The sequence below is a fragment of the Serinus canaria genome, chromosome 1A (assembly GCF_022539315.1).
Source record: "Serinus canaria isolate serCan28SL12 chromosome 1A, serCan2020, whole genome shotgun sequence".
In the NCBI taxonomy this organism is placed as follows: Eukaryota; Metazoa; Chordata; class Aves; order Passeriformes; family Fringillidae; genus Serinus; species Serinus canaria.
Genome location: NC_066314.1, coordinates 16,132,705 through 16,148,471, shown reverse-complemented (window position 1 = coordinate 16,148,471; position 15,767 = coordinate 16,132,705).

Sequence of the window (15,767 nt, the reverse complement as noted above, 5' to 3'; positions counted from 1 at the left end):
GTATTCTTGGTATTTCTGAAGCTGGAACTTGTTTCCCCCCTTCAGCTTTTTTACGTGTCTTATCTACTCTTTCCCTAGGTGTAGATAAGAAAAGGATCTGATTTTGATCAAACCAAACACTTTTCTTGGACTACAGCTGTTCCTGAGTATTAGGATTTCCTTCTAAGTGGAATATTTTCATTTGGTAATAAAATGAATTATTATTTTCAGGACTTGCCCACTGTGTAAGATAAGAGAGATACTTGTAGGTCCCCTTCACATTACATTTCACCAAGGCATTCAAATGTATTTGGAAATCCTTTTTCTTTCATTTCCAATCCTCCAAATTTCTCTGAGATAAAGATAAGAATATTTTCTAGGTACTCTTCATTTATCTCTTGACTTTCACACACTGACAGGTTTTCAAATAAAACAACAAATCTTTGCTTTGTGTGGGCTATGGCTGCTTTTGACAACATGTGTGCTGTCCTCTTTATATATCAGGAAGCCAGATTGTGACCAAGGATTTAACATTTAAAGTAGAGCTCACTCTAATAAACTCAAAGCACAATAACTTCATCAGACACACTTAGTCCAAGATCCCCTCAATACTTAGATATAATTAAACAGAATTAGAAGAAGTGTGACTTTTTAAATTTTGAGTTGTCCCTTGAATTCAAACCTAGGAAGTCTAAAATTGCCTTTAGTGAATTTGGAGTTTGGGATTTTTTTTCTTTGGAATCTTGTTCACTACCAGGATAATATTTTAAAGATCCCTATGTATGTCTTTAGTGACAAACTCTAGAGTATGTGAGGCTTTGTGACTTTGATAAATAAAGCATGTTGTTAAAGAACATTGTCAATTTTGTCAATGGGAAGTTATTTCAAAAACATCTATAAACATACTAGGTAGGTTTAGTTATTTTTGCTCATATTTATGTAGGTTTAAAATAATCTAAAAGGAAAACCAAGAGGCAAATGAAAATCAAGACACCTTCTCTGAAATCTGAAAAATGAAACAGCCTGTGAATCTGTTTTTAGGGAGGGTATTTAAGATATACTACAGTCCATTTATTTTTCTCTATTGCACCAGTCTTAAAAAAAAGAGATGTCAAGAGAAAATAATTATAAAAAAAGCAATGCCTCTATTGTTGCCTTGATATTGATCTATATAATCTAATCTTTCTTTCTGACATTAGCTTTTGGTCCCCAATATATTTTAGAGAATAAAATGCTGACTATATATTTTGCAATAAACATCAGAAAAAAGTATTAACTACTTTAAGCTTTACTTAGTCTTCTGCACAGTGCCTCTGAAAATCTTACTGTTTAGTTCCTATAAATCAGCGTTCTTGTTGATGCAATGAAATTTCTAGTAGAAGGGCTCTTTTGTCAGGGGATTTCTTTAAGACAGACTTTCTTTTATGATCCATGATCATTTAAAACAAGACTTCATCTAAAACAAACAAACTCAAGACTTTTTTAGCTTGTTCAAGTCTCTGCCGAACATGTTTTATTTCTCATTTGAATTTTCTGTTAGCTGTGTTTTTAAGAGAAGAGATATTATCATCTATCACTTGAACCTCTTTAAAAATCCCATCTATCCCTAAAGTTCTCAGATTTGCTGTTGCATATCTTCTTAACAAAAGTTAATGTGTCAGACCCCCAAAATTATTTATTTTGAATGTTACACCTAAAACAGAAGCAGGTCTTCAAAGCATAGGCAGACACTAGTAGGGAAAACCTAAGGAGTTTTTTTTTCCTAAATGTGTTATATTCAGGGCCACATGATTTTGTTTTACAGTGTTGCTATTCTAGGTTTTTTTTCTGAATGGGTTAAAAAGCAAAGTAATGTATAGGTTTTGCATTCTGAGTCACACCAAAGATCTAGTGAGATAAAGAAGTGTCCAGGAAGAGGACACTGAGGAAGAGTAGGAGGAAACCAAAGCCATACAGTAATGGTCCCTAATACACTTTCATTCTCAGCTGTGGAGGATTCCTGAGACTCTTGCAGTTTCTCTTGGTGACCTCCTATGTATGTCACTTGCAAGAAGCTCTCTGGTCGACCTTTTAACTCAGAAAACTTATTCACATTCACAGAATCTTTTGCCAGGAAGACTACAGTTTTACCTGCTGGATTAGGAACTATCCCCTTTCCTAACAAAATATTTGGGATAACAAGAACATTGCATATATAATTTATTTACTTATTTATTTATGTATGTAATGTTATCCAGCTTGATAGCTTTTATAGGATGACTTACAATATCCCAAAATTGCTTCTTAGTGACACTGGTCAGCTAAGAGCCTCTCATTTTGGATATTAATCAGATATTGCTTTACCCAGAGTGTATCAATTTTCACCTACCTGCACTGTGTTTTATCTACTATTAGAATATCTGGTTATTTTAAAAATCTGCCATCATCATTAGTGTCTTCAATTACTTTGCATCATCAGAAGCAGAGGTATTCTTCAACATCATTACTGGGCTATTTGTGAAGATATGAATGGCACAGAACTCCACTACTGATCTCCCCATACCACAGGAATTAACATTTCACTCCTGTTTCCATTCCTGTTCTCTCAACCATTCATTTATTACTTTCACCCATGAAAGAATCCCGCTGTACTGATGCAATCACTCACTGTTTTCCTTAAGATTTTGCAATAAAGGTCATTGTGAAGACTTTTGGAAATCCAGATGGGCTATATGTACTTAAACAATTCTCTCTCTGTGATTATTGACTTTGGGGGCAGAAATTCTCTTCACAGAAGTCTCTAGATCTCAGTTTCACCCAAGTATTACCAAAGAGATTCAGTAAATTTATCCTTTCCAATTCTGCTTACTGATTTGCTTCATATGAAAGGATTTTTAAATTACTTTTTAAAGTTTTAGATTATTAAATGAAAGTGCTATCAGCCAAAATTCATGTATTTAGCTTCAAGTGAGAGGCTACCTTCTAGATTTTGTAATTTATATATTTCATCACTGAATTCATTTGAACTCTCAGGTGAATACCACCTTGTTCTGGTGAGAGGCTGACATTTGCTCTTCTCTGTGTATAACCACGTTAGTTCAACTTCAATTATAGCCACTCCATAAATCCCTCAATCCCCCTGTGAAGGGATTCCAGATGAAAACCTTCACCATAAAATGATAAATATAAGTTAAAATAATATGTTTAACTTTTGAAATTTTTTCCTGAGTGCTCCTTTATATCTCCATGTACTGTGTACATCAGAACAGAATCCTTATTTCACCCTCTGCAAGAATGTTAGGAAAGGAGTTTGATTTGTTTTGTAAGCTGACTTCAGAACTTTTTTTTGTCTGGCTCTCAGCTTCTAATCCAAGTGCTATTACTACACTTCAAAGTTCCCCTCCTTCGTAGCTGTCTCAAGTACAAAGCAGAGCATCTCTTTATCAGTCATCTCGTAAGATTTTTTTTCCCGTGTTGCAGTAATAAGCAGAGAGGACTCATTTTTTTCATGAAGGAAAAGCCAATTCTTTATTCACATAACTCATTTTTATACAGTTTTTACAGACCTCGTGTTCAACTCCAGTTGGCTACTCAATTCTTGCCATCAATTCATTGGTTACAAGATGGTTTTGTGTGTACATGTTAAGACTGCTTCTATTCACAGGTGTTTATATATTTTCCTTGTGGATTCTCATGGAACAGATCTTTTGTTATTACAGGTGCAAACTTATTTTCCTCACAAGACTAACTTGTGTCAACTGACTTTATTCTCAAAATTCTTTCATGTGGGAGCTTTGCTAGCTGCTTAGTTGTACTTGGAAAAGTAACAGGCCTAAGCCCTGATTCTATAAAGCTTTTCTTTCATAAGATTCCTACCTGTATGCAACACCCCTGTACTTGTGTCCTCTCTATTATATCATTGTACTGCACATCAAATATTCATGTATATTTTTTTTCCCTGACCAAATTCTGATTCTTTTCCTGGCATTTATTTCATGATTGAAGGACTGAGGGTTGAGTTGGTGAAAGAGGCAATCAAAAGTCAACTTACTTTGCTCCATGTCATTCATGATTCTCCCTCTCAAGTCAGCAAAGTAATTTTCTCACAATATTGTCTTCTGGATACCTAGGCAAATATGAATTATCTGAAAGAAAAATGTTAGTTCTAAAACACGATTTAGAGAGCACTTTCAACTGGTTAATCTCAAATCATTATTAAGTAATAAAGTAAACAAAAAGGGGGTTTTAAAGTAAATAGAAATCACAAAGTCTGTTCCTTATCCACACTTAAATATTGTCAAGTTGACCCTCAGGTGGTACATGAGGGTGTAATTGTAGAAAAGGCAGTGATTCCTACATATCCCAGCTTGAGTTCTGGCTACAGCATTTTACTTCCCAGAACTTTCAAAGAGAAAAGTCAGGAAACACAGCACAAATATTTTCAGAATAATCATGCCTAAAGCATAAAAATATCTCAGATATTTTTTTTTCTAAATTAGTTTACATTGTGCCATGTTAATATAAGGTACAATATAGATATTGTTCTTAGTGGAAGCATTTCATCAGGTTTCCATGAAGGTTGTATATAACAAAAATCCAGAAAAATGGTTTTGGAAACCACATATATTTATTTTGAGCATTTCTTTTATGAATTGAGCCATGGTTTGGAAATAAAATCTCGGATCTAGCCAAGAACCCAGCTCCTAAAATTTATAATTTCTTTGTGTTTACTTGAATGGTGCAAGAGTAAAGAGTCCATCTTTTGAAATTATTCAGATATTGTCAGAGACCTTTGCTTTCTACCTGTTTGAGTGTATGCAGAATTATCTTCAGACTGACAGCATCCCAGTTACCTAAATGCAATTTGTGCACATGCATACATCACAGAAAATTAAATACCATATGGTGCTGAGCCAGTCACAATTTGTACTGTTTGAAAATAGCATGCTTTTGAAGCCTGATGACAAATTTTATGGGTTTTCTCTTGGTAATTTATGGAAAAATAGCTCTTAACCATTTATCAACAGGAGCACTGCCTAAGCTGTGGCTGTAAAAGTTCACTGCAGGAAATATTTCTAAGCAAATCACTGTCTGTAAAACATAGAAGACTTATGAAAAAGATTTTTCTTCTCAAAATACCTAAAACAGTTTTTAAATTTCCTTCCTTCTATAGGTGATGATGTGTTTTTACTCATCACAAATGAAAGCAACCCAAGCAAAGAAGATAAGCCTAGCTGTTTCTGCTACCCCTCAGACACAGTCCTGTTACTGTGAGTAAGACAGATTCACAGTGAAAGAGTGAGTATTTTTTGGCACAGTCTGAGGATGTGTTTGTGCCTTCATTTGGTCAGACGAAGTAGCTGGCTGGTGTTGGCCATAAGTTATCTTTAAATTGTTGATAAAGTATCAGGATATAATGAAACAGAAATGTTATTAATTTCTGTGTTAAAAAAAGTGTCCTTGGTCATTTGTATAAACTTTTAGAGTAACCTCTATTGCTTAGCATATTTTGTTTGCTGGGTGTGAAAGTCGTAAAGTACTGAAGCAGCAATTAGAGCATTTAATCTTTATATTTTCATAGCAAATTCATGCCCTGTCTGAGACTGGAGCTCCTCAAATGAGATCCTGGGACATGTGATAAAAAGAGAGGCACAAAGCTCTCACAGCCTAGTGTCAATCTTGCATGATCTGAGTCAGCTGTTACCTGTCCCTGTATAGGTAAGGGAGGAAGAAAGCAAGGGTTGTGATCCTTTATTAAAACCCTGGGAAAGGAGTCCACTGATTAATTGCTGCTTTTTCAGTGAGTGCACAGAGGCCCTGTCAGGGGTGGTGAGTGCATCTCAGCTTTCTGAGCCATGTTACTAGCAGGACCATTTTTCTGCTTCAGAAAGGGGGAGAAATATCAGAAAATGGGGAAAAAGGATTTGGATACCCTCTTAAAGATGAATGGTTTTTTTTCCCTCTCCTTGTCTCTGCAGTAGATTGGAACTTCTCTCTTGGTCTTATATCACTGTTAATCAATGACAGTCTGTGCTTTGTGTTTTAAATGCTGTTTGTTGTTTCTCTTATCATCTTTATATAAGAAAAATATGAACTGTAATGAAAAGCCTGCTCTAAAAAAATAATTGCAAATTTTTTGGTATTTCTCAGCTGTAGAAGTGTGTGTATATGTATAATCTGTCTACTTCTTTTGCTCTTTTATGGAATCTGTTTGGCTTTGCCTCACTTTCATAGAAACAAAAAGACATCATTTGGTACTGGCAAAAATATTGTCTTTTGGATCCTAAATAAGAAGTACTCTATATTTCCTTTTTTGGACCATTCTAATTAAAATCATTGTATAAATTAATGAAAAAATAAAAAGTGTGGTCAATAATATAAGGATTTCTATGGTAAGCAAAGCATCTATTTATTTTAGTGAGAATTTTTATTTAAGTAAACACACTTTGCTGACAAAATTTTTGTCCATTGGTTTGATGGAATAACCTACATAGACCAATATTGATGAGAAATTCATGGAGGCTCCATTAAATCAAATCCATGTTTTCTAAATAAAAAACCTAAATATTATAATACATTCCTTGAACCTACTTAACTGTGCAGAATATCCTGTGCCAGTATTATTTTAACACCTCTACTCCACTCAGTTGAAACCCCACCTGAAGTACTCTGTACCAGGAAATGGTCAGAGGGCTGGAGCACTTTTCCTATGAGAACAGACTGGGACAGTCAGGGTTGTTCAACCCAGAAAAGAGTCCAGGAAAACCTTATTGCAGCCTTTCAGTACTTAAACATGGCTTACAAGAAAGATGGAGACAGACTTTTTAGTAGGGCTTGTAGGAATAGAACAAGAGGTATGATTTTAAACTAAAAAAGAATAGATGCAGGCTAGATAAGTGAAATATAATGATGTAAGACAAAAGTCTTTCATACATGTTTAGGATATTCTATAGCTTTACAAAAAGGTTTAGTTTAGTATTTACTTCATAAGTGAGATTCCTTTCTGGTCAGGAATGAGATATTTGTCCCCTTTACTCATCTGAGAAGCTGACTACAGAGTCTGAGTTCATTCTCCCCTGACCTGCATAAAGTGTAAACAAACCAAAGAGAGAATGAAGATGCATGTTCATAAACTGCAGGAAGACGGGACCAAGCCTTCTTTCTTCTCCTTTGTTTTCCCTCTTTGCTAGTGAGTTTCTTTTAATTAATCATCACATCATTCTCATAGACTTTCTTTCTTTACTGTTTTGGTTTCTAAATGTTGGTCTGGGAGTTGTACCTGGTAGAAAATCTTTTCTTCTTCAATGGACATTGCCCCAAGAGGTGGGAGGTAGGGAATGGCAAAAAAGGAATGGATTCCTCTAGCTTCCTGGGATTGCTACTCTAAGATCTATTAGAAAAATTAACTTGACTCTTAATAGGGGGCTTACTTGAGTGATCCAGTGCACCAAGTTAAATCTAAAGGTATCAGGATCCAGTCACAGCTGTGCTTTCTGACTGCTAGTGACTTCTCATATGGCATTGATCTGGAAAGAGCAATCCAGGAAGCTCTCTGTAGAGATTTTTCAAAGACAAATTTCCCATATCTATTTTCTCTACCCAAAGCAGAGATACTAACAATTAAAAAATGGCATTAAAACAAGAAGAGAAATTATTTTTGTTTGTCTATCATATAAACAAAATAATAAACCAATGTGCACTCAACCTGAACCCATAAATCTGCTGGTCTTGGCTTATAATTCTGTCATTTTCATGACACCTACAGACTCTTATCTCTGAATTTTTGTCCTACTACAGCTGTGCTATGTGGGTATGCCATGATATGGTATACCATAACCACAATATCTCATGTTTTGTTTAATATTACAGCCACTTGTTTGCCAAGAAGAGGCATTATTTTCTGGCAGTGGCAGGAACTACTGTATGGCCATTTTTCTGACAACTTGTCTATTTATATATATATATATTAAAAAATAAAAATTTAACAACCTAAGTCTAGAACTTTATTCTCTGTTTGATGTATATAGTAATAAGCTAGTACTTATAGCTGGTTAGTACCTATTATACATAAATTACTCTTTGTGAGTGCTGAACAGCCTGCTGTTATTGCACTTGCAATTTTCCTGAGTCTTGTATTCTATATTATCTGCTATAAAAAATTTGTGTATGCACCACACAAAAATATTTGGTATTGGCTGTCATTCCAAGAATTTCTCCTACTCTAGCAGTGGAAAACTATTTATTTGTAGAGACAAGTATATTTTTTCTTTGGTGAGTCAAGTAATAAGCAAAGAAATCCACGTTTTTTCTTTACAGTTACCAACAAGTTTACAGGTAGTTATTTATTTTAGTTATTCTATAACTTCCTATGAACAATAAGCTTATCCTGTTTCTCTTTCATCTTAGAGTGAGAAGAACTTATTAATGGATGTCAACTTTAAGGCAGTTGGTCTCTTTCATCTCTACCTGTGCACTTGTTACACTCCAAGTCCTGGTAACAGGCAAGGAAGAATTCACTGTATCTATGGAGCTAAGGATTTATTGTTAATCCAATTAATGTTTTAACAGACTAATAGTCAAAATTCTCTAACACAGAGGTCTTACAGTGTCAATTGTTATAACAGAAAATCCCCACTGCAACACCCCAAAACTTCCTAGTATTTACCTTTTCCCTTGATCCTGTTCTTGTCCCTTCAGTGTTCTTTTAGATCTTAAGGGGAAGACTTCCAGTTTTGTCAAGAAAAATTGCAGGTAGTGGTGTATTTTTAATGAGCTCTCATTGTCTGGATGTCTTTGCAAGGAGAAGAGTGACAGTAATGGTGGAGGTATCTTCCTCTTTACTCCCAGGACGTCCTTGTGTGTGTTGTTTTATGTTTCCTTGCCCCAGGCTGCTGCCTTCTGGCTGCTGCCAGGTGAGTGTGAGTATGGCCCTGAAGCCTGCTCAGGCTCAGCTCCCAGAGACTCTTGATTTCTGGGCAGACACTCCCTGGGTGTGTCAGATCCTTCTCACAGACACTGGCACAGATCTGACTCAGACAGGGTAAGCAACAGGTACATGGCCCCAAGGCAGGAGCTGAAACCAGCCCAGCCCAGCTCAGGCCAGTGCAGACCCTGGGTCACTTTGCTTGGAACAAAAAAAGCCTTATTTATGCAGCAACAAAGAGCTTCAACCCCAGGAACTATTTTTAGATTATTTTTCCTCTGATGTGTTCTTTTCTGCTGTAACATGTCTTCATTCTCTTGAAGTGATCAAGGGCTTGACAAAACTGGATAATGTTGTGTGTAATAGGATAAGGAAAGATTTTATTCAATTTTCAATTCAATACATCTTGTTAGTCTACATATCAATTTCCTGCTAAGGAGAAAACATTACTGGAGTGAGCTATTAGCTTTGCCTGTTTATGCTGTTCTGTCAGTAACTCCCTGAATGCTAATAGAAATATTTTAAGTTCTGTCTGGATTCTTCTTCAAATCAGTTTGTGTCCTAAATATTTTTATGTTCATATTTCATTCAGTTCTGTTGCAGCTCTCTGCCCTGATGCTGTGAAGAGTTGCTTTTACAGTACTTGTACACCTTTGTCTCTGCAGTGATCTCTACCAACTCTGAAAAAGCCTTGCAAGGTGAAGTAGCCCACTTTGGCTTTTTCGTGGCTTCTGCCAAATTATTTTTGCCTATGTATTTTGCCTTTGTTTGTACTTGGCTGAGTTCCTGATTTGACAGACTTTGGTTTTTTTGTAGTACCCTGACTTTATGGTCTCAAAAGAAAACTACATGTTAATATTTTATTGCTTTTATTAGAAAAAATCCTACATATAAACACTTTCTTCATGTAATAAATTTGAATGTAAGGCATTTTTTTGTTTTTGGTCACTGATGATTTTTTGCTTTAACCATTTAGTACATTCTGGTTAAAACAAGCAAACAAAACTCAGATCTTACCTAGCCTTACTGGTATAACTGTATCTATGAATGTTTAATTCCAAATGATATATAATTACTTTTATCCACCCTCCTTTGGCTTGTGTATTTAATTCCAGAGTGAGCAATATCCTTTTCCCTGAGGTCCTGTGTCTGTCTGGAAGTGTTGGTAAAATGGTAATTGTAGGTTGAACTGCAGACTTACTCCTGGGAGTGAAAGCCAGACCCAGACCTTTAGTCTCAAAGGCTTTATACTGGTGTAACTCTGTTTACTACACACAGCTATAGCTGCAATAACACGCTGCAGAGCTCTGCAGTGTATAGCAGACAGAAGTCCTGCTGTCAGGAGGGGGAGTGGATGATGACAAGCAGGGTATGGGAAGAAGCTACAGCCAAGATGAAAGCAGAGTATCCTTTTACAATATAAAACAGTTACCAAAATGCCAGTTAAAAACTGTGCCACAATTACCAAACTGAGAAATCAACCCCATATTCAGCATATGTGTCAATGGCTGTGAACATTCTTGGCAGAGTGCATTGACAGAGTCAAAGCTTTCCATTGAAGTGAGGAGATAGAGAAAACAAAGTGATTTCTAATTCCCATACAGCTTTTATTGATTTGAATGAACTTGATTTTTTCCCCCTCCACTAAGCTTTTTATTTTCTGAATAAGAATGTGAGGTTGCTTACTCAGCCTTTGCTTCAAGCAGTCTGGTGCCTGGGTCTCCTGTGGTGCAATGCCACAGAGGTGTACTTGCAGCAGATTAAGCCACACAGATCTGAATTTCATGATCTTTTACTGTTTGTCATCTCTAACATTCTTCATTCAGAAGCTGTTATGATCCCCATGCATCCATTCCCTGGTCTAAACATTGTCCCCTTGGTAGCACTGGGGCAGGCAGTAGGCTGATTGTCAGCACAGCTTACATCTCCATTAAGAAATACAGTTCTCTATTGCTGCTCAAGGTCAGCATACCACTTATGAAAGATTTTACAAAGGGAACAAATGTCACATGACAGGGAATATGAAGGCAGGTCATTTGCCACACATTTTTAGAAGCTTGGATAGGAAAGTCTTAACCTTTTTCCATAAATTACAATGCAGAATGTCCTCTGTGTTAAAAATTTACACCTTTGTATCTGAGGTCAATATTTCTAGAAGGTTTTATAGCAAAACAAGTCTTTGAAGCACAACTTTTTTATTTTTTAATTTAAATGATAATGGCATTAGTTGGTTAGCCTGATATTGGTAAATACTTAAGGACTGCAGATTTTGGGGAGCAGAAATAGTAGATATTTTAAAATTCTTGAAAAATATTAGTGTGCATTGCACTTGAAGCTCTAAAAATCACAGAAAGTAGGAATTACAATAATGCCTATGGAAAGGCAATCTTCTCAACCTTAAACACTTCACTGTCATTATGAAGCTATTCACTGTAGTCATAGAGACTGAGGTGTTTCAAAAACGAATTATAGAAATTCTGTTAGTAGTAGTCATAGTAGATTCATGTCTGAAATCAGTTCTGAAAATGATGGTTAAGAGGCAATAATGTAGATTTACTTAAAGAGCAATAATTTATTGACGCTCTACTGCCTTGTGGGAAAGAATATATTTTCTTCTTATGAAAATGAAAGTTGTAGATATTGTTACAGTTAGAGAAAAGTTGAGACAGTATAATTTTAGAGATCTACCATTTTTCACATTTTTCTGCCCTGATTACTCTTTGACATGTTATCTTGTGAACAGACTGTTTTAAATAACTCGTCCAGCTCTTAATGGGTTTGAGTGTGGAAGACTAGAGGTGCTAGATTTGAGATGAATGAATACCAAATATTATAAGACTGTATTTTGTAAAATAATATAAGAAACTGCAGAAGGCACAGAATGAGTTTCTTAGGAAAATTCTTCCATATTTTTGTGACACTATTTTCAGTCTTGTCATGAGCAGTCTAAAAGAAGAGACTAATTTTGCTTTGTGCACAACAATAGCCTGAAATCATGATGACAGGCAGCTATAGCAGAAACTCTTACAAAATTAATCAAGCTCAGTGATGAATTAGAAAAGCTGTAGACCATCTAACCTGTAGGCACACAAAACTCAGGACAAGCAGCTGTTTTGACATTTCTAGCTGGGAATCCTGCCCTCCACAAACATATTTCATGCTCAGACACAGTCCCTTGGCTGCCTGCACTCGTCCCCATCTGTCAGGATGGCACTGTGCCCATACACAAGGTGGTATGTCAGCTTTGGTAGGGCATAGGTGCCAAGTAAATTCTGCTGTTTGCAAAGCTTTGCATGTGCTGGTTCTTCAGTAGGAAGCCTCTGCTCTGACACAGCAAGGCTCCCTCTCAACATGACTCCCTATACTTGATTACACCTGTTGACACTTCTGCATCTAAGGAAGAATACTTAAATAGTACACACAGGAAAGATTGGTATGCAGGAATGGATTTAGGAATCTGTATTGCACATACACCTCCAGGTTTTTCATTATAGACTGGGGAGAAGAATAGTGTCATAATTTATATCATCATCATTAACACCTTCAATTCATTATTCCCCTGCCCCTCACTCCAAAAAGAAAGAATTCTAGTTACCAGCATAAACTCAGTCAAAAAAGAAAGTGGATAATGGTTGATGAGGTAATGAAAGGGAAACCTGACTTTTCTCTTATTGACTTTGTGGTGGTGGCACTGTATTTATCACAATGGAATAATCCTTGCTTTATCCCAGTACCTGAATTATGAGGACGGAGAAAAGCCAGCCTGGGCATTGTGTTGCAGAACTCTGTGAGCAGTCCACACATCTGAGAAAATGTGGAGTTTCCTTAGCAATAAAGGACACTGTCACCTAAAAAAATGAGAAAATTCTGAGACTGAAGAGACTTCACTCTACTTTCTTCGTATTACAATCCACATAGCTGGTCCAGGGAAGAAGACTGCACTGCCTTGGGAAAACTGAGATGTTCTGTGTTAAAATTACTCTTGAAATTAATTTCTTTGATGAAAATTTGAAAAAAACCCAAAAACCAAAAACTATCATTCCTTTTATATCTTGTATATTTTAAATTCACAGGAATGTTTCCTGTAACAACAACGTGACTTTTAGCAACTTTACCAGCTGCTCAAATTCCTACTTGTCTTTTCTTTTCCTATCTTGTTGCCATATAACTACTGTTTTATGTATGACTCATCCCCCTGCATTTCATTCTTTTCAATTTCTGCAGCTTGTATTGAAAAACTCACATGACTTGAGTTTTCAGGTGAATTTACTCTTGTTTTTCTATTACAAGAATCTATTTTCCAAATACCTCTTCTATTTTAAAAACTTCTGAGGTCCTGATTCATCATAAATATCTTTAAAGAGGTTTTTAAAAGCTAGCAATAAGCACAAATAGTTTAAAACCTTCCATAAACATGCCCTTCTATTCTTATCTATCTTTACTTTGTCTACCCACTTACTGTAGCGAGATGTGTAAATTGAGTATTTCAGAAAGATTTAATCTGGAAGAATGAGACATGACATGATTTTGTATTGTATTTCCCCCCTCCCTTGACATTAGGAGTATCCCTTTTTCTGCTTTTCTCAAATGTATCTTTCAAATTGGTGTATCTTATTTTCCCTGTTTATTTGCATAATTCAGATTGTTTTTATTCCTAGGCTTTATTTGTGCTGCATGAGAAGATTTCAAACACTCATATTTTCCTGGATATTTCTCAGTCCTATAGTACAAAGCAGCGTTGGCCCATTTATTTTTTCTTTTTTTTTCTTTTCTACTTAAGTTATTCTCCAACCCTCCAGCACTATATCATATTATTCTAACTACATAGTGTATCATTCTACCTCACCTGCCCTACCACTCTATCTCTTTGCGTCTTTGACAAATTATCACCATTATTTCCCTTCTAACTCTTCTTGTGCCATTCATCACCCATGACATTAAATAACTGCTCTTCTATCAAAATAATATACCTACATCATCTAACCAAGTGAATATTCAACCATTTTCTATTAGAAATGGCCTGAGACTGACATATCTGTCCCACCTGGCTATTCACAGATAAATGAATGAACTGAACCATACCAAAAAAAAAAACAAAAAACAATGGTGTGAAGGTTTTGGGTTCCATTTAAACATTCCTAAAATGATTTTGTTTTCCAGGAAATTACAATCCTTAGGTGCTTTAAACTAAAAAAATTTGCAATAGAAAATGCTGTCACTGACAAAAAGTATTAAGGATATTTTAACTTACTACTTTGCAATGTGAAAGAATTAACTTTAACTCTTGTTTTTTATTTGTTTCTATGTATTGCAGTAATTTAATATTATAAATGCATCATCTATTGCAATACCACCAGTTTACACAAACTGGTTTAAGGCAAATCCATGCCCTATATGTAAAAGAGAATTGGCTAAAATGGAGTATTTCACTACCACTTATTACTCACATTACATTTTGACTGCAATTGGAAAGAAAATAGAAAAAAAATCTCTCCAAATGTCCGGAAGCTAAAACATGAAGCCATGTAGCCCATTTGAGCAGTGAAAAATTATAATGGTTTATGCTTTTTTATTATTTTGTGAGTTTAAAGGTTTGACATTACAACCATTGTGTTTAATATGTATGTATAAATATACACATGTATGTAAATATGTATCTACATATACATATTTATCTGTATATGCATACATATATACACATATATATGTCTATAAATATGTATATATTGTATATACATATATATATATATGTATAATAAGTCAATAGAATATGAAACTAATATAAATTAAAATATCTGCCTATTGCATTAAAATGTTAGTATTAAATATTTAGTAGCTTTAATAGGATAAAAAGTTGGACCATGAGTACTCAAATAAGAAATAACATTGTACTAAGAAAAAGCATTTTAGGGTAACATTTTTTAAACTCATGTTATACCAAGTGTAGAGACCAATTGTAAAAGGCTTTGTGACTCTCAGCATGAAGGATTGTGAAAATTAAACACCCTTTTTATTCTCTGTTACTGACATGGCATTTACCAAGCTTGCAGAAAGGGGGAAAATGGTGGTAGAACCCCACTTGTCCCAGGTTATCAGACCCAATCCTTAATCATTAGTATTAAAACTACAGATCTAGACTACTATTGGCTGAAGAGCACAGCTTTGACAGAAACTTCCCATCTCAAGATTAATGTACAGTGACGGGACTTGAACATTCTTGAGAATTCAGCTCCATTCAGGCTCAGCTGAGTGTACTACTTTTATGTTATTAAATGGTAGAAAAGCTTTCTCAGTTCATGAGAGAAAGCTCTCTCCAGAAAAATGTTATAGAGGGGGGAATCTACATTCTTTTATCTTTTTCTGCATCCCTATTGACTGCATGCTATCAACATGGTGCTTTTATGGGCTTGTCAAGGAACAATTTTCTGCCCAAAGCCAGTTAAGGCAGAAAATTATTTATGTTGTTTGCAACGTATTTACAGCAGTTGTCTTATTTGGGCTTTCCATTTCAGCACAGGGTGTCACTGAAAGGAGGTATCATAACATTGACTTTGGGTTAGCTAAAATCCTTTGCTGATTGTAACTTTAACTTCTCCAATTTAAAAATGAACATTTACCCTGTGCTGAGACCTTATGACTATTGCCAAGAATCAAGAATACCTTTCCTTTTTTCTATTCTGATTTCAGTCAGGCCAGCTTTTTAATTTAACAACATTTTAATGAAACTCATGAAATTCAAATGCAAACTTTAAGCACTTCTTTTGTGTGTTATTTTCCATGTACCATCTCATAAATAATCATTCATTATTAATGACTTTATTCACATGAATTAAGAAAAAAACCAAATCTCTCAGTTGTTCACAATATAAAAAGAATACATTTCAGC